Source organism: Eupeodes corollae, chromosome X (assembly GCF_945859685.1).
Source record: "Eupeodes corollae chromosome X, idEupCoro1.1, whole genome shotgun sequence".
NCBI classification, from domain to species: Eukaryota; Metazoa; Arthropoda; class Insecta; order Diptera; family Syrphidae; genus Eupeodes; species Eupeodes corollae.
In genome coordinates this window covers 431870-456900 of record NC_079150.1, presented here as the reverse complement: position 1 = coordinate 456900, position 25031 = coordinate 431870, and the positions used below count along the sequence as shown (strand labels likewise).

At 31.8% G+C, this 25031-nt stretch overlaps 1 long non-coding RNA gene across 1 annotated transcript in view; it reads right to left on the bottom strand.

Annotated features, from left to right (window-relative positions):
- Positions 1-612: 612 nt before the first annotated feature.
- Positions 613-25031, bottom strand: part of LOC129953361 (uncharacterized) — a 64831-nt gene continuing 40412 nt past the window's right edge. Inside the window, exon 5 of the long non-coding RNA XR_008782506.1 lies at positions 613-868. This is a non-coding gene — a long non-coding RNA (uncharacterized LOC129953361). The remainder of the gene's footprint in view (positions 869-25031) is intronic.

The window sequence follows — 25031 nt, the reverse complement described above, 5'->3', positions numbered from 1 at the left end:
TTTGGAAAAAAGTTACTTATTTTAGGGTCACAATACAAAATGGAAAAGTTCAAAAAGGTACTATCTTTCTCGTTTCCGCACAACATCGAGGCGCAGTATCAAGCATTATTTAATTCTCCGACTATTGACGCGGATGCATTGTATTTAAATGTGGTGGTTGTGTTTTCAATGATTTCATCTCGTTCTGGAGCATAAACCATTAACATATGACATAAAATGCTGAAATGCCTTATTTGCTAGCTCTTTCGGGAGTTTAAATGCAATTTTATTAATCTGCATTTTGTGCATATATGTATGTATAGACTGACGCAGGAAGGGAGCGTAAATAAATAAAGTGGAAAATGCAAGCAGATAAATGGTATGAATATTAGGGCTGGCTGGAAGACGGGTTAAATAAAAATTATAATACCTAGCAGGCGGTGAACAGTAAATGCTATCTATATGTATGGGTAAGTGCATTTTTTACATTTACAAATGTTTTTTTACCTACCTCGGTTTTGTTCATTAATACATATATGTACATATGTACCTAGGTACTTCTACCCACGCAAAATTTGTTCGAATGCTTTGAAGAATATTTTCATTAATTATAAGTTAAGAAAATAATATAAATATTAGTTTGGTTTTATTTTTATTTATTTATTTACTACATATTTAAAACAAAAAAGTATAAACAAAGTATTTGTTGGTCATTTGGACTGATTCTGGATATCTTAAAGTTGTTTGGGAGATACGAAAATTATAAAATACATTAAAATTTAAAATGGGAACAACTCGAACTATTCTGCATGTATTCGCCCCGACTCTTAACGTGATGAATGTGGATCGAAATACCCATTAGTGAAATCGACGGTTAGATGAAATGAACCTGGGAAAAGTTAAAAAAAATATTAATGGATCTGTCTTTCTTAAATACAAAACAAGCACAATTATGAAACTAAAAAGTTGAAATTATTATAAAAGGACATGCTTTTTTTTACTACTGGAATAATTTTTAATATTGGAAGGGGCTTGGCTATGACACACACTGATATCTACTCATTCGTGCCCGTCTGTTGATATTTCCAAAAGTCTTACGAAATTTTAATTATAATATTGTTAATAGAATATATGTACATATATAAGTAAAAAAATAATTTGCATAAGATTAAATTATTGGAATTTCTATATGTTTCTGTTTACGTGATATTTTTTAGGACAAGTAATTTGAGAATACGCCTAGTCTCGTGGCGTGCTCTCCTATTAGACAGTGTCGGGTTATGACACCTATTATCGAGCTTATATGCGATCTGCTTAGAGAGCAAGCACCTTGAACGTTTTAAATCCAGTGTTGGCCAGATGTTTTTTGTGACTTGACACGTGGTGATGTTGTTCCACCTGGTGCCTGCCCTCCTCACAGCGTCTTACATTAGCAGCAGTTTACAAGTAGCGATTGCTATGCCTGTACTTGTCAAACGTGGTAGGATGGGCTGTACTGTACCGTTCCTGGCAAGTTCATCTGCCTTACAGTTACCTGGAATGTCGCCATGACCCGGCAGCTAGCAAAGGTGAATATTAAACTGTTGTGACATCTCCATTAGAGATGATCAACAGTTATGGACTGTTAAAGAGTTTGTAGAGACAGAGTCCAGAGATTTGATAGCGGCCTGGCTATCTGAGAAAATACGGATATCAGATGTTGATATCACGTTTTCTTTAAGCCATGGACAAGACTTCCTTTATCGGCAAAAGTTCCGCCTGGAACACGCTACAATGATTTTCGAGGATAAAACACCATCGTAAATTTATTTTTTAATCTAGACATTGACAAAATTGAATGTTAATTTTTTTTAAACTATACTAAATGTTAAAAGCAATATTTTTATAGGATAAAATTAGTTTTCTTTATTGAAATCGCAAACCTTATTGGTTATAGTTTTGTTTGGTTTCAACAAAATGTTTTACTCTTTTTCAAATTATTATAGAAAGACAAACCAAGACTTATTTGTTTTGAAATTCCTTTCTTCACCTGTAATGTAAACATTAATTTGAATTTAATATCTCTGCCGATTAGTGAGCTAGGATACATATTTGAGGAAGAGATGCCGCTCTTTCTGAAAATGTATACTAGTCTTTTTATGAACGTAATGTATACATTATTATTTTTTAAAACCTATTAATGGATTTGAATTATACCACAATAAGATCAAGTATCACAAAAAATTATAACTATCATACAAAAGTTTAAAAAAAAATATATTAAAAGCCATTTTCTTTACTATTTGTGAACTCTTAAGTTGAACAACTGTACAATTTACACAAACTTGACAGTTGAGAGACAAGTTGACTTTGTGTTCTTTCTCTCCTGCATGTAGATATAAATTATAAATTTTACTGCTAAATATTTTTTAGTCGATCTAGATTACTTCCACATTCTGTGCAAAGGGTGCATTGTATTTGTATACCGTAACTAATATTTTCAAAATTGTGTGCATTGGGTCCTATTTGTTTTAATTTTAATTTATTCAAAATTCTAAATAATTATACAGGGATTTTCAGTTGGCTCCTAACCTAACTTTAAAAAGCTTCTTTTACTTTATTTTTGTAGAGACAAATTAAAATGAGGCAGAGATGCCGCATCATATTTTAAAACTTAAGAGAAAAATAAAACAAATAGAAAATACAATAATATGTGCTTGTAACACCCCTTTATCGTACACCACTCTAAAATTGAAAAAAAAACCCTTCAACTCTTAACTTCTTAAGATTTAAAAAGTCCTTTAGGGAGGTAAAAAACAATTAAATGGAACAAATCCGGCTATCCGATATAAACAATTTGTTGTCCTACATTTTTAGTTGAAAACTTATCTTAAGGCAAAAATGAATTTGTTGGGATGGCCAGAGGCAGGAATTTTGTTGAGTGCGGCATATGTCCCGTAATTACTCTAAGGTCGACGGAAAAAGGTATCTAGAACGTACGTGCACACGCATACAGTTATCTCTATAAAAAAAACCTTTGAAAGTTTAAGTAATGTTAAAATTTTTAATTCGAAAAATCAGGCCGATTATAATAACTTTCTATGTGAAGTTAATAATAATATTAAACTCTATCTTGAAGATTGGACATGACTTGTCACAGCATTGCAGCTGCCCATGGAATAATTTTTACGACAACTTAACATTTTTGTCTACATCCCCTAACGGTATACGAATACACCAGAAAACTATCCCATGATGGGACGAAAGTAAATCTAATTTCGCATCTGACGCTTTTCGGACAAGAGATCAACAATCACATTACGAATAGGGTCTTCCCATTGCGAGTATGTGATCAAATGACCGAGTTAACACCCATCATCATACACATCCTCGACGACTGAACCCTTTTATAATTTCCTATTTCGATTAGAAGCCTCACCTTGCATCACTACATCCGTTATATTATTCTGAAAACACATGGTCAGGCAACACAAAAAAAAAAACAAAAGTAGGTAGAATATAAAAACTAAAATTAAAAACCTATATTCAAATGCCTAACACTCTACCTTATGGGTGACCCTTTTTTAATAGAAAAAAAGTTTGAATAAATTAAGATTTTTCTTTCATTGCCATAACCACTGGAAATGTCAAGGGATAAATGAATCAAAATCACATGAACAAATGTCTAATGGACAACGGTACATCTTCTGCTGCGTGCATATTTTATTTCGTATACCTACATATCACGTACCTCGGTCCTCAACATTCAGTTCCTGGTTCCGAATTGCATTGATGTGTCTATATCTTGTAGAACTCATTCTCCCCGTTCGTTGTCCAAATAGGAAGCCCTTTTTTAAATTTAAATAGCCATAGGAATAAAAAAAATAAAAACTCCGTTAAAAGAAATTACTGGACCCTTTATCTTGTCTTAATATCCATGTTTTTGGAATGGGGTTTAAAGGAAACACAGCTATCGTTTGCCTTCAAGTTTTCAATTGACTCTGGCTACCTGAAAGTGAGCGCTACAACTATGTGCGCACGTATAACTTCAAGGAGGACCGATACTTAAACAACTAGAAACTAAAGCAGTAACACAGTTAGATACCGTTTTGTGAACAGTTATTCTGCTCAATTGTCTTTTTCACTATGTTTTTTTTTTTTAGTAATTACACCTTTAGGAGTGTTGGCAACTAAACATCTTTTAAGCATTTATATATGCATTTGTAGGCAAAATACATCGATATTAGCCATGGGAAGATGAATAAGTTATGATTGGAAATCAAGAAAATGTTTTTAAACATAGCATATGTGTATGTAGGTATGCATGTATACAATAATCATGTAGTTAAACGATCAATTAAGTATGTGCTGTGCAATACCAAAATTAAAAGAGACTGATTATTCATTCAGAAAAATGCCAATTATTTCTTAAAAACCCTTCTTCGAAAAAAAATGTATCGTTTTAGTTGGTGAATTGAAAATATAGCTTGGGAATAAGGACAGAATAATACATACATATTATATCTATACAATGTATAAATGAGGTTTCCTTGGCGCGCGATTCACTGTGTGTCCATTACAGGGTTCAGGTTCGATGCTCCCCCATGTGCTCGCTTTTACAGACGTTGATTCCCGTACATTTACGAGGTACGTAGGTAAGTACTTGTATACAATTGCTTATAACATTTTGTCCACCTGTTTCACCTTTCCTTGTGTCAATATCGCTGGAATGTTTAAATCGTCTTGTTATTCCTATAAAAAAAGATCTCGGCACGACTAAAGGTAATTGAAGGAAGGTATATTTTTACTCATCGAAAACTGTATTCTTTTTATTAACGTTGAGTGTATGTTATTCTTTCTTAGATGAAGTGTAACCTCTGATACAGTTATGCCTCGATTACCTTACCTTTGTATTGTTTCGTTTGATAGAAATATAATTTATTTTACCGCGAGATACAAATATTTTTAACCGCAGACCGACCATACATACATTAGTCCTTGAGGTTTTACCCTTTTTTATGCAATAGTGTAGTGGAAAAACAAAAAAAGGATAAGTATCGGTTAGATGTTCTACGAACAAAGGGAAGCAACGGTGAACTTTTTTGCTCTTTTGTGATGGAAGCATAATACAAACACCCTGTCGATTCATATATGCGGTTACATGCCGCAGTTTTTGTACCAGATATAAAGCGCACTTATATTTCGTTATATAGGTACCTACCTACGATATCTATAAAATTGACCGAGAAAAATGTAGGTAATCTAAATTTGAATACAAAGAAAACAGTTTTGTCATCAAATACATTTTTTGAGGTATTTAAATAAATTAACTACAATTTGAGCCTTAAGTATTGTCTGTAGATGCAACGGTTTTCAGAATGCAATTGTTCAAAAATATTATCGCAATTATTAAGGTGTTGCCGTTGATTCTCAATCTTTGATTTTGTACGTCAACTCACTCCTCTGAAATAATACTCCTTTCACCTAAAAAGGTTGATATAAGCCCCCATCCCAAACTTTTGTATTATTCTTTTGGCTCGATCTTCTCACCCCAGAGTTATGGCGTACCTTATGGCAAATTTTCTATTTTTAACTTTCCATTGGAACTTGCGATAAAAGAGACTTGAATTATATTTGATATTATACTAGCTGACCCGACAAACGTTGTTTTGTCATATAAATAATTTTAAGATAGTATTTTGATGGAAATAAATAACTCATTGTAAGTGTGTCAAGAGGTGGTATAAAGTGGGAAAAGTATAGTGCACTGTAAACAGTAACAACATTTTAAAATAACAAATCACCAAACATTTTTTTTAAATTTATTAAAATCAATTCTTTAAAATTATACGTAAACATAGCGCTAATCATGACTATGCTACAAAAAAGTAACAATATCAATCATTTTGTACGACAGAGTATACAATATTTTTTGTGATTCCATCTATCGCCAATACAAACAAACTGGATGGTTTGCCCACTTGATAGCACGCCATCTATAATTGTCCTTGTGAAAAACATGAAGTGCTCAAATATAAATCGCAGATAGATATCGTTCTTTGAAACTTGTTGATAGTCATTGCAAGGTGTTCGAATTGCATTGGGATTCGCAGTAATAATATATTTTCACTTCGGAATTTGCCACTTAGAATAATGCCTTGGATCTCATTTTTCATTAATTTTTTAAATACTAATCGCGTGTCGTTGCACAACCGTGGTGGGTTCAAATAATGAAACAAAAATACTGTAGATCCAATCTTCAGTTGTTAATTATGCGGTGACATGCTTGTTAACTCCAATGGGTTCAAAACCTCAGTTGGATAATTTGCAGCTTCGGTGGCATCACAAACTATATCAATAGATTTTTATGACACCAAGCTGTCTGGTAACAAATCTTGATATTTAATTCGTTGACATCAACATTTTATTCTGCTAAAATTGATCTTTCTGCCAGCCACCCATGATTTGTATATTGTCAGTGTATGTCGGGAAATATCAAGTCAATGAGAGCATCGTGCAGAAATCTACCGGTTATTTTATGCATCCAGTTTCTCATCCATCTGTAGTTACTTTTCCGTCGCCTATATCTAACAGTTGTGTTGAGAACGTTTCAGCGTATGGATCTTGAAGCATTTGAAGACCCACATTTAAATTAATTTGTACTTTTTCAACATTCCGCCACAGTTTCGATGATCTTAAGCACGTGTTGATCTCATCAGTATACGTTGAACGCGGAATAACGGGAAGCCACCTGAAAAGAGTGTCGCCAAATAGTCTGTCGTTGTTTTTTATATCTTGCAATATCCTGCCCAATGCCTCAAGCGAATGTTTTTGTGCCATAAATACAAACAAAAAACTGGACAAAAATATATCCAATATTTTACGAACAAAAAATGATTGAATCTCCAAAACAATTGTGTGCAACGAATAATAACGTTTTTGACATCTGGTACAATTGTGAGAAAAATCAAATCGAAAGTTTGTGGGTAGCACATCAGCCTCTTTTTTTATTATTCTTTTGGTTCGATATTTAGACTCCAAAGTTATGATACACCTTATGGCAAATTGTCTATTTTTATCATTTTAATTCATCTGTTTTTTGTGAAAAATTTATTTAAACTAATTTTTCAACAACTGTATTTTGAAAAATGTTACAAGTACAGATACGACTTTAAGCTCAAAATGTATATGATTTGTTTGATTTAAAATCGTAGAACAAGATTGCATTAAAAAAAATCGACTCTTCTGATTTTTGAGTTCTTTCGTTTGGCGCTTGTGGTCGGAAACTTGAATAATATAAAAAAGGGCAACATTATACAAATCAGATATACTGGATTTAACTCAAGGTCTTCTTTTATTCAAATGACAAAGTGACTAGACTTACATTCATAAATCAATTGAATAAATCTGTTTGAGGCTATCTCTTTAAGGATCAAATAAAAAATGAATACAATGATTCAATTTGCATCCGTCAATGTTATTAGTTAAACTTTGACGAATGCACATCGATTTTTTTTTTCATTGTTGACCTAAAGGCTTATTTATTTGGTCTTTGTAGACCAACAGATTTAGTGCTGATTTGTACTTAAGCACTCCTAGCGAAGAGTTTTGAAAAAAAAATATTCAGGTTTTTCCACTCCACTTTTACTTAGGAACCACCAACCAACAACACCAGTGTAATCTTCTTTCGGTTATAGGACAACTACCCCCAGTCCTTAAGAAGAAGAAAAGTAATCAAACTTAAAAAAGAACAATATTTACATAACAGAAAATAATTTCACGAGCTATGTAGTGCCTAATAGTGTTTTTTAACAGTAAATAAGAATTTTTACGTGACATGATTGAAAAAAACCGATGAAAATTTGAAACCTAGAATTAATTAACTGTGGTGAAAATTAAATCATGAAAATTTCATTTTATGTTCACTGGAAAATGGCTTGTGCTCATGATTGCGCCCACCCACCAAAAAGTTTTTTTTTCAGAAAGGTCCAACTCAATGCCTTTTTTTACCTCCTTTTAGAAAAATTAAATTTTCTTCCGCACATTTAATTTCTCTTTTTTTTTTAATAATGGGGTGCGGAAAAATCATGAAGTTCTAGGGCAAACAATTATTCCGGGTTTTTGGAAACTGAGTGAAACAGATTTCAATAATCATTCCAATAAATTAAAAATGACGGAATGATTGTATTTGAATTCTAAATCAGTAATATTAGGTGTTCATTAGACTTGGCCTAAGATGTGGCTATTTTTTCTTGAAAGTAATCTTTGAAATATGCCAAAAAACATATCCATAAAGAGTTTGATCTAAAATACTCAAGTTAGTACACTTATTATCGTTGAGGATGTTGATATTAAATTAAATTTTAAATTATAATAATGAATAAGTTTTAAACTTTATCTCATAAAACGGTTGTTATGACATAAACATGGCAATATCATTTTTAGTAAAGCATTACATTTTCTACAAACAGTAGTTGGTAAAAATGCATTTACCTTTAATGCTCAAAAATGTTTTGACGAAAGAATTCGATATAAAAAAATACATTTTTAACTGAAGTGTTTATATTTATATTTAAAACATTTTTGTAGAACTAAAATGTTTGTAGTTCGTTTTTTACATTCTGCTACAAAGCAAAGAAACAGAAATGTTTCTTAAGAGCAGTTGCAGCTTTATATGCGTAAACAAATACATAATTTGTTGTTGCTGTAAACCTGAAAGCATATAAAAATAAATATAACTTTTGCTAAAAGTAAAATAGATACACAGAAGTAGAAAGAGTGCTACCTTTTTTAAAAGTTTTGCCAAAGGGCAAAGATTTTCAAGTACATATCTCAAGCTTACAATCATCCAAATACCTAGTAACTACCAACATTTTAACTTAGTTTTTCCAACATTTATTGATTTTTCGTGTGATTTTTCACCTCCAGCTTTGTATGTTCCTTCGTACAGTGAGAAAATTATGAATTTGAAAACTAGAAGAAGAAGAATTTATACCCTATATAGAAAAAGATATAAATGTGTATATATCTTTCACCCGCTGCTCGAATAGACAGTGCACAGAAATAACTTTTTCTTCCCAAGATGATTGTGTTGTTTTCATCTTGATGTTGTCGTTTTTTATTTTTATTGAAAATTCTTTTCTTTTAACGTAAAGTGAAATAACTACGAAACCCAAAAAAAACTTTTTTCATTATCTTTTATTTTTTTCGCTTTTCGCCAGTTTTTTTTTTTGATGATTTTTGACTTTTTTAGCATGAAGAGTATTTTTTGTAAATTATATTTTTTAAAATTTTTAGAATTGAATGATACCCAACAAAAAAAAGTTGTTAATACTTTTAACATAGTGTATCTCAAACTTAAAAAAATATTCTATACCTACCTTTACGAAAAACATAACCTCGAATTTAAGATATATTTATTTCCAGTCTCTAGAAAGTAAGTAAGAATACAAGAATAAATATTTTTTATACAAAATGTGGTTTGGCTTTCTTTTTAAATTCAAAATCATACTTCAAGAAAAGGCATACAAATCTACATCCCCTTTTCGCTCCTCATTCAAGATTTGTTCATCTCAAATTCGGAAGTAGAATACATACATATAACTTTTTTAATGTAAATATACCCAAAAAAGAAAAAACATAAAAATCACAAAGAAGAAAAGGAAATGGAATTCTTTTTACTTCTAAATTTTTTGCTTATCAAAACATTTAATTTTTTTCCTTGGTATCTTCTGAGGCTAAAAAAGTAAGATGATGATACATTCATAAAAAAAACTTTAAGGATGGTATTCATCATTTATCAGGTTTAAGAAAAAAACATCGTGATGCGGACGAAAGTAAATGAGAAAAAAAGAAATTAATGAAATCAGAAGCATCCGTTCATCGTCCTTTTTTGTAATGACAAAATTAAAGAACGAAATGTCTATCCTTTCAACTTTTTTTTTAATGCATCATAGAACAAAGCACAAAGGTCAAAGTCGTGCGATTGTGAAATGGATAAAAAAGGGAGGTATGAACAGAACTGGGAAGGTCTATTTTAAGAAATAAATAATAATTTCAAACTTTTTTTTTCAAATTGGACAACGAATAAATGATTTTTTGACGAAAAAAAAAAATAATATAAAGAATGGGTTTTCGTTTTATTTGTAATTGCTTAATTGTTTAGTAGATATATTAAAGATTTCTATGTATATATTATGTATTGTATATTGTTTGTAGATAAAATGGCACTAAAATTTAATAGTTTTATTATAATATCAAAGCATTTGTTAAAAATTAGTGCTAATATATTAAAAAAAAAAAATAGTATAGATCTCGCAAACACCCTTTTGTTTTAAGTTTTTGGTGGTCTATACTTATATTATTGGCTACCCTGTATCTAATATTAGGTCACACGATTATTGTATACACAAACAATTGTGTTATTAGTTGCAAATTCAAAGCTCAATTATTTGAATTTCAAAAAGAAAAAGAAAATTATTTGTCAGATTCGTGTCTTTGGATAGACTGTATTTAGTTAATTCTGTTGTACAAATATTTTATTTTATTACTAGACGGCATTTTTTCGCACGGACGATTATATCTGTTTCAAAAATTAAAATCTCGTTATTTAAATACGTGAAAATAAAATTAAAATAACAATAACAACATATTTGTCAGTATTAGAGTTAACCGTGAAAAGACCTAAACTGATAGAGGATATATTTTCAAGTTAAAGTGATGAAGATTGTCAATCTCTCATAGTCTCTGGATGCTAAAACCCAACTTCTATGTGCATTAAATTTACTTCGAAGTGTAACTCAGTACTTTTACTTGACGATTGACAGGGTGTTTCAAAATAATTAATTCGGTGTAAAAGCAATTTTTGTTGTTTAATGGTAGGACAACTCCTGGGAGACGAAAGTCACTGGGTCACTGGCATGTGTTGCTAGAATTGTTCATGGTTCTTTAATAAGAATTGAAGCAGCGTTGGTGGATAGAAATGGTGACCATTCAATTAATGCCATGTTTGTGTGTGGTCCGAATTTATAGTTCTTTTATGTTTCCACCCGGTGCAGTGGCCAGGATCTGTTTACAATGCTTCGGCTTTCAGAAACAGTTTATTAACAAGAAGATATTAAAATGGATGGGGCCATTTCCTCATGTCTTAAAATTAAGGACGAGGAAGAAAGTCATTCCACACCAAATCGAACAAAATGAAACTCTGAGAAGATTTTTGGGGGCTGACAAGAAATAAAGAAGGCTTGTCGAAAATGCATCGTCTAGACTATTTGAGATTATTGCCAAATGTGCAAACATTTTAAAATTAAAAGACCATTAGCGTTCTGTTACTTCTAACATAAAAAAAAATCATCGAAAAGCGATGAAAATTGAAACAAAATGTAAAGGTTTCGATCCATATTTCATCATTTTTAGAACATTTAACACATTTTAAGATTAGGTACACAATGAAATTTTGCCTTAAAATTTGTCAGTAAGTACATACAATTGCAAAATTGTCACGACAAAATGCGTCAGTATATAACAAAGTTGTCATGACGAATTTGTCATTGTGTTTTTCTGAAAAACTTGTTACCTGTCAATATTTTATGGAAAACGGATTTGTCAGCTACATGTGACAAATTTGTAGAACTGTCGCCTGCCAATAGGTTAATATTGTTGTAATTGTTGTTACTCGTTGTAAGTTATTTGTAATATTAATTGTTTTCACGCAACGTGTTAAGTTTGCAAATCACACAAAAGTGATAAGATTACACAAAAGTTCGAGTGAATGCCTTTTTTATTCATTAGATAAATTCTATACTTTGATGCCAGAATCAAACAAATAACTCGAGCCAATAGATATCATATTTAATTTTATCAAGGAGGTAAACCTTTCAAAGGCCCAAGATCTTGCCAGAAATTTGTTGTTTAAAAACAATTAAAAATAGTTTTATCTATAAGGAATAATTGGGTTCAAGTCGTAAGGGAGTTACATTCACACAAATTGCAAATTTATTTGGTATTGGTGATGGGTCAACAATCCTTGTAATTGAACTCGTTTTGATACATTAAAAACTTTCAATTATGATTAAAATATGTATGTACAGACAATATACATATATCAACTTCTAATTTTTCAATGCCGAGGAGTAATTATTTGTATTGGCGAGGAGCTTCAAGAGGAAACATACTTCCACTGTTCAATGAACCTTGAACGAACTGCCCCATTGTATGGACTACGTTGATGGGATCTAAATAAATTGGGGAAAAAACCCACAGGAGATAAATAAAAACAAATTTGATGTTAATTTTACGAGAAAATTGTAACCTAATGGTGTAAATCATTTTTCATACAAAACTTGACACTTCATTTAACTGATTCATAAGCAAACAGTAAAAGCACTTTTATCTAAAAGGCCTTTAAATTTTGTCAGTTTCAACAAGCTTAAAATGGGAAATTTTAAAAATTGGGCTTTGGTGCTTTATATCATTGCGTGAATACTCTTATTGTATCTAAGAAATGCTACTAATGAAATTTAAATGGAAAATTAAATAGTAAAATTTCGTATCGCACATTTACAAATTTTTAAAGTCAGAAAATGTTTAATAGCTTACGCGTCATACATATTGCGTTATTTACAACGGTGTTATAAGGGTTTGTACCAATTTCAACTAGGTGCGACTTTTTTGAGCTGGATAAATTTTATCGTCTAATATCACTGGACTATAAGACGTATTCCAGATTTTTAAATACAACATAAGAATTTAAAGTAACAATTCGTCCCTGTATACAAATTAAAAAAAAACTATTACGTAATAAATAAAAAAACCCCAACAACCACTATAGATAGGCAATATAAACATAATAATTAAAGTTACTTTTTAAACTATATCCACCATTTTTGTTTACGCTTTACTTTAAGGTCTAAATAGCAGGCAAACTAATTCAGAAAAAAATGGAATACGTTATCCCACACTTGCCTAATGTACTACACACAATAGGTAGGAAGGTACGTTTTTTGTATACCCTTGTCCCATATTGCATTTCAAAAACACCCTTCTGAAAAAATAACCCCTAGTGGAAAAAATGAAACCATTTTTGAATGGCATTGGACCTTTTTATGTGTGTGTGTGTAAATATAAATATCTATGTGAAATTTTTACGACGGTATTTAATTTTAGCATGAACGGACATCGTTAAGTCCCTTTGATAGATACATTCTACATCGTACTGTCTATACCTAGTTTTAGATGAACAAACGTGGAGACATAACTATTTTTACTATTTGACTTCTAAATTAGAAAAAATAACAGCTGCAACCGCGTATGGCCGTCGCCGTTATGATTACACCCTAGTATAATTTTGTGTCTACCTTCATCTTGTCGCTTGCGCTGTGCTGGTTCAATGCGCGTCTAAAAATTTGCAACCACATTTTTATTTTTTTTGGGAAAAAACGATAACATACGTACGTACAATTATTTAATTTTACATAGGCAAGGTATATTGTATAAACAACGTTACCTTAGATTTTCATAACATCTTTACAAGAGTAAGACACTAAAAACAGACAATTTTTGGGGATTACATGCATTTTTTAAATTAAAATCGTTTTAAATACATAGGTGGAAGAACAGAGGTTGACTAAATGTTTAAAGGGCCTACCGGGATTTGAGAAAGAGGAACACTTTAAATAATAATATCTTAAACTTATTGAATAACAAAATATTAATAATGAAGGTAATGCAAGAATACATCCTAATTAAACACATGCCCTTTCTGATCCGTTCTGCCAAGTTTTTAATTACCTGGGAAGGTTACAAATAATTTGGCAAGAGCGTTTTCATTAAGCGGAAGCACATCGATATTCCTAAGTATAGTGCAGGGAGGAATCGGTTGAAAGCGTTTGCGACAAATGACAATAAAAATTACCTATTTGATTTGTGTAAGGTGACAGTTAGTTATGATAGTCAAATATCTTTATTCACTTTAAAACGAAATCAATGACAATTACGCCCACTAACAACAAGCTGTTTCAAAAGAAAGAAGAAAAAGTACGATTGTAATTTCAAAGAAGCATAATGGCTTACACAGTAGATAGAAGGGGTGCACAGCACATGTCTAATGAAATTTTTTTAAAGGATATTTGGCCTTTTTTGAAGAAAAAAAAAATGAAGTAGGCAGAAACATAGAATCTAAAACTGAAGTAGGTGACAGTACTCTAATAAAGCTGCGAAGTAGATTTTGTTTAAAATATAAAAATAAGAAGATAGAGCACTTTTCATGACAACACAGCACATCAGGCAGGAATCGAACTCAAGACCTCCGGCATGACACTCCAACGCACTTTTTTTTTTAATTTCTTTGTATTCATTAATTCTTTAAACTATCTTAAAGCTAGACAAAAATTCATAAAAATAGCCTAAATAACCATAACTTACTGGTCCCCTACGGACACTCTAAGTTAAACAATAATACTTACTTCTAATGCCCTTCAGCCGTAAGATCTATGTTACTGTAATTCAATTTGTTTACTTTTTATTTATTTGAAAATTTAAAAAAAAAATAATTTCAATATCTTTTTTCATTTTTACTTAAAAACTACTTAAAATAAAACTTAAAACTAACTTGAATTACCTATTCTACCTATAAACTACTTAAAACTAGAAAACTCACAGCAGCAAATCTAACTATATAACATTTTTTGTTTTTTATATTTTGTTGTCCTTTTTTTTTCTTTTCCAGTTTTTTTAAGTTTTGTTTTATATTTTGTTTGTATTTTTTGTGCCACCGTGCCTAAACATAAAACTAAACCCTAAAACTATGAAACAAGTATATAAGCCGGCCAAGGCTTAATACCCCACCCCGACTACCCACTATCAAGTGCCAATTGAAGAAACCAAAACTGGATCTCCTGCTTCATCCTATGAGTTCGGTCCCATTCGGACACAGCCGTACAAGAGGAATGCCTCTAGTGGAATAAGTCCGCTCAAGCTTCTAACGCACTAACCATCACGCCACGGGTAGTACAAAACGCTTTTTTTTTTTTTAAATTAAGAGGTACTCAAGGAGTTACTACCACCCTAAAATTGTTTAAACACAGTGTGAGCGTTAGGAAAATAAGATAATGATTAATGATGATATATCGGGCATATTGATCCTTAAATTTTGAATATCCCAATGAGATGGGGAGACAACATTGGGTAACAAATTCCACATTCCTGATGTGCGATTAAAAAAGAAATCTCTGCACTTGAAGTGCACTTAGTAGTGCGAGTATTACGGCTGACATAAAATGTATCTTTGTAAAAAAAGAGAAAAGCTCAAAATTGTATGTATATGTACGTTTATACATTTGCAAGTGTGTATGCCTATGTTATCCCCATATAAAAATTGAAAGTATATTTTACTACAACTTAACTTAAGGTTATCACGTAGAGTAGGTACCCTTCTGACACTATTCAGTAAGCGACACGAATGTCATTTTGTGTAAGCAAATATTTTCTCAGTAACTGTAATGAAAGCACAAACAAAAAATTTGTTCTAACAACACACCTTTATAGTTTCAGCGTATCTTCTTCTTATCGTAAGCTCATGGACATTAAAATATCGTGGTTGGGTGTGTATATTTTGACATGATAGAAAACGCATTCAATTTTCTAAATTAGTGACTCCTTTGTTTGAAAATCTAATAATTTAATCATCACCTTGCGTAGCGTCAAGAGGATATTAATATATATAAAGTTTGTAATTAGATAAACGTATCTATGCTGCTACCGCATAATGTTTTTATGGTCATTCATATTTCTTAGGTATACAAATTTCTAAGTCGAGTACAGGGAGACACACATAATAAAATGCTAATATTGAAAATGTAAAAAAAGATCTAAAAAAAACACTGAAACATTTATGCTAAAACGGTTCATAACAGAAAAAGGCAAAACAATTTTAAAATTCACTAATTTTTAATTTTCTCGAATACCTCAAGAGCAAATGAGATCATTTGCTTCAAAATTATTTGATTTTTCACAGAGTAGTGTTGTTGTTAATTTTTAAGAAAAATTGCATTGACATTATTTTTTAAATAACAAAAAGCTACGAAAAACAAGGCAGGGTAAACAATGATTTTCGACTGAAGTGTTTTGATAACAAAAAAATGATTGTGTTCAAACTTTCTTCACGTTATACATAATTGTAAGAACTTGAAAAAAAATATTAAAAAGTAAAAATTTAATTTTGAGTTAAATGTCTTGAAAATAAATGAAGATATATATAAAAGAAGCAATATTTCAAGACAAAATACTCCTATACAAATTTATTCATTTAACTCCTCAGATACATCCCTACATACAAATATATCTTATTAACATTCTTTTCAAAATTCCTCTTATTGATAAAATTAGCTTGTCACTTAAAATATCATATGAATATTTTTAGCAGGTTATAATCGGACATTATCGGTGTGGGTTGCATCCCAGCCTCTTTTTCTTTTAAGTTTGTTTGACTACGTTAAAATTATAACAAAAAGGCATATATTTTAACAGGGAGAACAAAATTGTAACCGAAATATTCTTCAGTTTTGGATTAAAAAAAGCATTAGACGATATTAAGAATAAATATTGATTTCATAATTGAAATTTCTCCGGAATCTAGAGAAATAACAACATATTGTACTAGAAAAGGCTTATTGGAATTTTTTACATGTATTCAAAATTTTTTTCAAAAGATCGAAGATAGTGTATTGAGCTACCAAAGAAGAACACGATAGTTAGGCACTAAAAGTAAGAGAATACATAAAAAATATCTTCTTGAAAAATAAATTAAAGCATTTTTATAACTAATGAAAAGTTACTTGGCTCTTGGATATAACGATGTGAACGATCAAACTCAAATAAACGCCGATGCCAGTCCCATGCATCGGCTTAGGTGAAATTTTAATTCAAGTCAACAATCAAAACGAGCCATAAATAAAAAATGGAATGCGACCCACACTGATAACTTCCCATCCCGTCCGTCGATTCGTATTACTTAAAAGTTTGTAGGTTTTGGTCTTCTTTTAAAAAGTTATATTTGGGTACTATTTTTTGAAAATGTTATTTTTTTATGGAAAACACGGACTGTTGGATTCTAATAAAAAAATATTTTTAATTTTTGAAAAGATTTTTAAGTCGAAAATCAATTTTTACCACATCTTGTTAATTTTGTTTAGGTTTTCATTTTTTGTAAAAGAATTGCCAATTTGATTTTTCTCAAAATTTGTCCGAATAAGTTGAAAGTCATGTTCTTAAATTTTTGAAAAAAAAAATTGTCCGAATGTTGAAGAAAACAATATTTTAAAAATTAGTTGAAAACCTTAATCTCAAATTCTTGAGCTATGGACGACAAAAAAACGTCGCGAACGAACGTGCGTACACACGCAAGATCATTCGGTCAGTCATGTCAAGAGTTAGTTTTCACTACAGGCTCTAAGGGACTCAAAACTGAACCTTGAGGTACTTCTACTGTAATATTTCTGGTTTCACTGAAAGTACCACGTACCGTTTGTCTCCAGTTTTTAAGTTAAGATGAAAAAAAAAATCTGGCATAAGACCTCTAAAGTCAGCAAACTAGCAATAAAGATATATTCCTATAATAATTGTTAATATATTCCCTACACCTTATAAGATTACTTCAGCTACTTTCAAATTTTGTGGTAATTCACTATGAAAAATAGTTTTGTTAAATAAATTTACTTAAATGTCTACAGTAAGTCCACCTTATAAGATTGTTTCAGCTATAGTTTTGTTAAATAAATGTAATAAATGAAGAAAACGAATAATCCAAATTTTGAATCTTCAAAAAAAGATAACGGTTTGAAGAAAAACTATTTGGTTGAAAACTTATTAATGCATTCTATATTTACAGCATTTTGAATACCAAAATTCATTAAACATTTTAGCTATTTACGAAAACTGAATATTTTTCAAATTACGTACATTAAGATTTGAAGGAGTACTCGATTTCGTTATGATAAATTAATATATTTAGCTTAAAAAAGTTTTTTACCTATTTCTATAAATTATTTATTATTTTTTATTGGACTAAAAATTTCCTATCTATAAAAATTTGTGTTTCTGTTGCATAATTAATTCATTATAAAATTGATTTCAAGACGATAAACAGTTCAACAATTCTTCATAGCAATATATTCAGAGCATGTCAGAGCTTATAAAACTCGTGCTAATAAAATCACGATTCAAACTTTCATCAATTAAAATAGCATTGTCATCTGACGCATAAGTGTTGTTAAACTTTGCATAGAAATTTAAAACAGTTGATTATAATAAACAAATTAATGATTTTGATTTAAAAATGTTGTTGTATATGAGACAAGTAAAAAAATGGCTTAGTCCACCCAGTTGAATGAAAAATCCCTACATTAAACATTTTTTTTTTTGCAAAACGAAACGTGAAGTTGTTTTAATCACAGGTTCTGATACGAATCGCGCATCTGGAAATTTTTGTTACATATATACTAAAAAGGTTCACATGTGCAAATGAAAAAACCTGACACTAGGCCTAATTTGATTCATCTACCTTATTTTGGGTTGCCCAAACGTTTGCTTTAAAAAAAATAATATACCTATAGTTTTCAACATAATCGAGTTATTTCTAATGACAAATCAAAATACAGTTTCAACATAAGTTTCCATAATTAAAATCACGCTTTAAAATACATACATTTTTGTGTTTGACTCCGTGTTGAATATTGCATATGAAACAACGAACTGCTTTTTTGATAAATTTGAAATAAAAAATTAATAATTATTTAATGATTCACTATCAAAAGCTATTTTCGCACTATGATGGGGAAGTGCAGCGTATAATTTTGTTTTCTTTTTTTTTTTTTAATTATTATAAATTATAAATTTTGTTTTAAAAGATTAGCTTTGAGTGATGGTGACGTTTCAAATAAAGGCTTTCGGGAAAAAATAATTTCGTTTCAGATAAATATGGTGTTGACCAATGTAATCAAAGAATATCTTTTATTTCTAAGATAAGTTAAGTTGTTTTAGTTTGTTTAATAAGAGGTGTTTTATCTTCTAAAAAATACAGCGCAAATGAAACACAAACTCACAACACATAAGATAAAACTATGTTAATACCAATCTTCACTAATCTTTATCTTTAAAACAATATTATACTTATTCAATACAACAGTTTTTTATACTTTAAAAATGATACAAATGATACTTCACTCAAACCACACGTTTATACAAAAAAGGACACATTTTTACTTCAAGATAAGAACTTAACATAAGCAAATAAAAGCATCTCTGTTTATTTTTATCATTTATCACTCTTATACAGAACTTTAATATGAATGTATTTGTTTATTTATAACTACTAAAAATGTACTGTCGTCCGCCGGTCGTCATCCGTTACCCTTTGAAATAATGAGTAATAGTGTTAAGGATTGATGTCTATGGTCAAATGGTTCACCCATCTCATCTTTTCAGTCGTATTATAATTTTGTTTCGATTCCACTGAGACAGTAAAATCTTTGTATCCAATTTTGTGTACTTTCAATTTCAACCCCTGTAACAGATTAAGAGGCAAGAAACTGGCAACTGACATTAATCGTACGCAACTGCCATCTATGAAAGAATAGAGTAACTTTACGACTCAAATTTCTTATGGGAAAGAAATTTCCTTTTTGGATGCACCGTGTTGGGAATACTTATTTGTTGGGTAAGTAGGTACTTATCCAACTAACAATCAGAAATATAAAAAGAATAAAATTCTCATAAGTTTACAATATAAAATGCAATAAGAGTCATATTACGGTCTAATCTCTATTATTGTTATGATTCAATAAGAGAATCGAATACATATGTTGAATTCTGATCCTAATAAAAAATGTTTTGAATATGATGGATGATTGAAACAGGTGGCTAATTCAATAAATACACAGTAATGTGGCGCTTTAGTAGCAGTAAAGTAGTAAAAATGTGATTTTATTTATCAGATTAATTGTTCATTGCTTTTTTTTTTAATTTCACAGTTATAGCATTGGCTTTTGCCGTGAGCCAGAAGAAAGAGTATAATCTAAACAAGTGTAATATAAATAAATAAATAGTAATAATAAATAGATTTTCAAGTTGTATAAAGTTAATTGACTAAACAAATTTGTTTCAAGATTCATAATGTTGGTTTTGTAGGGTGGATTTCATGTGCGTTCAGAAGGCTTCGTTCAGGATTTGGTATCGGTATTTTAGCGCTGTTTTGACGTAACTGCTCAACACGTTCCACTCCTTTCCATTTAGGATTCCTTTGGCTTCATCTAAAGTTAAGATGCTTTTTCTCCAGTGACCTCTTCTGATTGCAGCAAGAATAGGGCACATTGCTAGGAAGTGCAGTACGTCTTCTCTAACCTTGTGGTTGCAGTAGGCATTTTTATATTGTAGGCGATTGAATTCTCCGATTTATGAAATTATTGCTCCTGTATCCAAAGACTCTTTTTACAAATAGAACTCATGTTTTAAATTTGCCAATAAAATAAGTTTGTCTTAAAAAATACCAATTAAGAAAAAACCTTGATTTGTTAGATTTTTTCTGAAAATTGTTAGAATGTTTTTTTTTTTTTAATTTTGAATAATTTGTTTTAACTTGGAACCACCTTTCATGCCATTACTATTTCTTTGATTCCAAGAAACGGCACAATATATATTATACTAAGTTTAATATCTATCTCACTCTTAAATGTTTGTTTTAAGTATTGAACACCTTTAAACTAGAATTAGGCATTAGTCTTACATTTGGAGAAATAACATACAAGCGAGTTTAGTAAAGCTTAATAGCTTAAAGCCAATTAAGTAAAGATTAATATAAAAATTAAAATGTAAACGGGAAACTAAAACGTAAGAAAATATAACTGTACATGATTTGTTTTTACATAATTAATTAATTAAAGTTGTTCGTTGACTACTTTAATTTTGTAATAAATTCCATAAAGTTGGTTGAGCCAACATTATCTTTAATTTTGTTTTAAGACGAAACAAATTCATTTAAAAAAATAAAATAATTCGTTTTGCACGAAAACAAATCAGCCGTGTGTTGAACAAAGGCACGGCGGCGGCGGCGGAGCATTGGCATGCAGTTAACTGCCTCAATCAACATCATCGTCATCTCAAGCATTGTCGGCGTCATCACCATCTTCATCTTCATTGGCATCATCGTCACCTCCAGCATCATCATCACCTCTAGCGTCATTGGCATCATCATCGTCACCTACAGCGTCATCGACATCATCATCGTCATTTCCATCATCATTGGCACATCGTAACCATCATTTCTATCATCATTAACACCATTATCATCATCTACAGCATCATCGGCATCACGACCAGCGTCATCGACATCGGTTATTCAGTATGGTCATCAGCTCTTGATCATCGTTACCACAGACGATCATCTCATGATAACATTGTATTTCATCCCCATCGTGTGAATCACAATCAATAAAAAGGAGGTAAGCCAGCATGTCTCATAATTCTAATCGTATAGTCTTAGGAAAGGGTCGGGTGTTCCTGATGCTCAAGGGTAAGACAGTGAGGATTATAGTCGTAAAAGGTGTAGCGCACCAGATAACCAGTCACTTATGGTACAATGTGGTACCTGCCAAGACTGGTTTCATTTTACTCGTGTTGGGGTTGCTCAAACTGTGGAAGAAATTGACTGACACTGCATCAAATTCATACAACCTCGAATGCAAATGTTCCTGTTTCAAAAGGCAAATCTATTGTTAGAGGAGGTTTCTCCGAAAGCGAAGTCCAAAGCTGAGACTTCAAAGCAATGCAGGCTGTTGTCAAACACTGATTTTCATCAAGCCTTAAGCTAATTGTCAACGTCGAAATCAAGAATAGTTAAAATTAAACTTGATAAATTAGAAGAAGAGCGCAAGCATGAACAAAAATATTTAGATACATAATATGCAATTCTTGAGAATTTCGACTCTGATGAGGATGACATTTCAGTGAAAACTTCAACTAACAGCTGCAGTCGCGTGCAAGACTGCTTACTTAGCGTTAAGAATGAGTTCGGTTAGGTAGTGAAAATACAGTAGGATTAGGGGTGGCAACGAGTTTAGTTCAAAATAAGTTAAGCTCCAATTCTATAAAAAAGCTATGCTACAGCCTCTTCGGAAGTAACATATACCGTTCCCCAATCATTCGAAAATAAAATTATTAAAAAAACAAAGTCTTTATTAACGTTCACCAAGAAGAAAAACCTTAGTCTCAAAAAGTTAATAAATGCAATTCGTGCAAAAATAATTGTAAATCACTAGAAATGTTTTTTTTTTTTTTAAATCATGAAAATTGAATTTAAAATAAACCAGCATGGTGTTCAATTTTCATGATTTTAAATCATATTTATTAAATTAAACGGTGTTCAGGAAATAACAATTTGACTGTTAACAGTCAAACACCTTATCTTCACTAGAAATGTGTCCGAATTTCTTGAAACTTCCACGTTTTTACGTTTGTTGCATTTGTTAACGACGACATGGCTCTCGTCGTTGCCTATCATCCCAACTATGTGGTGTTTCAGGATGCACCTTTCGACATAGTGCACTTTTGCACAACGACAAGTTCCAGCTAAAGGTTGAACATGACATCGGCGATTCACGAGTAAAGGCTCGTTATACTGCGTATGAAGCTAACATTGTTCTAAATCGTGTCGGTTAGGTTTCAACGAGAAATTTATCGAAACCTTCACCTTTATTGATGATGGATCTTCGGAGACACGTATTAACGAAGAAGTTGCATTCTCTTTGGAAGCTATAGGTACAAAAGAACCACTCTGTTTTAGGTGGAAATATCGGGTGGTGGCAGCAATCGAAAATACTTACTTGCAAACGCACGTAAAGTTCAATCATTGGATCTTCCAAGACAATCACTCGATTTTAACAGTTTGGCGCAACGTTTTACATACATAAGAGGATTACTGATAAAATCATATTAGAACGCGAGGCCACAGATTCTACTTGGTCTGCAACACTGGCGGCTATAGGTATGTTCTTAAAGACTCGAGAAGGTGAAGATTCTTAGCCAGCCGCATTTAAAACCAGATTAGGTTGGACTCCTTATGACGTGGCTTCAGATGAAGATACGTCAAATGAAGACCTCATTGCAAACATTAAGTTCATCTTTGCGACTGTAAAAACCAAATTGATTCACAGATGCACGAAGCAGTGACAAAATATTTCTCGTTGGAGAATTTGGGAACAAATGTTACAAAATGAAGTTTTTCTGAAGAACATCATAAAGTTATACAACTGGAAGAAAAAACTATTTTCTGAGATGACTCTTATGCAGTGCCACTGCTTTGGAAATATGAACATTTATACTTGCCAGACACTAAAGTCATGTCTGAAAGAAATTTACAATGTATTGAAAAGCGTCTTTCTAAGGCCTCGGCCACGCAGTAAGCGGCTGAGCGGCTAAGCGGCTGAGCGGCAAGCGGCTGAGCGGCAACTCTAAGCGACGTATGGCCATGCACTAAGCGGCTGAGCGGCTGAGCGGCAACTCTTGCGACGTATGGCCAGGCACTGAGCGACTGCTTTTGAGCGATTAGTAGTTAAAATGCCGTTGTCAAGAACAGTTCGCCGTATTTTACTGGCGGAAAATCGTTTGTTTGTGTACAAATTACTTAAACGTATACAAAAAAGAAGACGATTTGGTGTTCATCCGATTAATCAATTAAGATCGGAGTTTGAAGAATTTAATCATTTATTTTTAAATCTACGAAAATTTCCAGATAAAATCTGGCAATATCTACGTATGTCTATCGAATCTTTTGATTTGCTGCTTGAAAAAGTGCGTCCTAGATTAATAAAACAAAGAATTGCTATTGCTATTGCTCCAGAAAACAGGTTTGGTTGCTGAGCGGCGCCGCTTAGCATTAAAACAGGTTTGGTTGCTGAGCGGCGCCGCTTAGCCGCTCAGAATTTTGTTTCGCCGCTCGCTCATTGCGTGGCCGCTCCTATGTGATTTCATATGTTTTATATTTTTTTTTCCGCTCAGCCGCTCAGCCGCTCAGCCGCTTACTGCGTGGCCGCGGCCTAATCAACCTGAATTAACTGAGCCAGTTAACATGCAAATTAAACAGTATCTCCAGAAAGGCTACGCGAAGAAATTAAGCGGGGATGAGGTAAATAGACCTACTTCACGTATATGGTACCTACCCATATTCCTTGTGGATAAAGTCATATAACAAACTATTTAAAAGTTTTGTGGTCATTCGAGTGGAACTGGGTTTCCATAAATGCTGACGATGCATCAAAAATTAAGAATAATCGCGAATTCAGTTCTTCGAGCAGATGGTATAAAGGACCAAATTTGTTTGTACCAGAACCCTCTTCTTCTTGCAATAGAAAGTAAAGACTTTACATCATATAGTGAGGGTTCAAAAGAAATTAAAGAATGTTTCATACATTGCGCTGCTTGTAATAGATGTCTAACGGTTCTCAGGATGGACAAGTCTCCTAAAAACAGTGATGTATGTCTATCGCTTCGTAAAAATCTTCGTGAAAAATGGCAAAACCCAAACGCTTTACATGAAGAGGGCGAATCCATCTTTGATGAAAAGGAAGCGGCAAAAAATATTTCTTTCAACAATATCAAAAAGAAGGTTTTCCTAACGAAATCTAAAGCTCTAGTCACTGGAATAGTTTCCAAAAATGAGGCCAGCATCAATACAGCCAGTTCACTATATAAGGTCTCACCCTACCTAGACGAACACCAAATAATTGGAATCTCCTGAGGAATCGATGCAATAAGCAATGTTCCATTTGAAACTAAACGACCAATTATTTTACCGAAAGACTACAAAATTACTCACATAGTAACTCATGAATGTCAGATTTCACCACCTTTTCAACGATACAGTCAGTGGTTAACGAACTTCGGCGAAATTATTAAATCCCAAACTTGAGACACATTTTGAAAAATGGCCAGCAACAATGTAAAACACTTCAAAGCAACAGAACCAAACCGTTGCCCCCTCGCATGGCCAACCTACCCTATGCTCGTCTTCAATCATTTCAGACTCT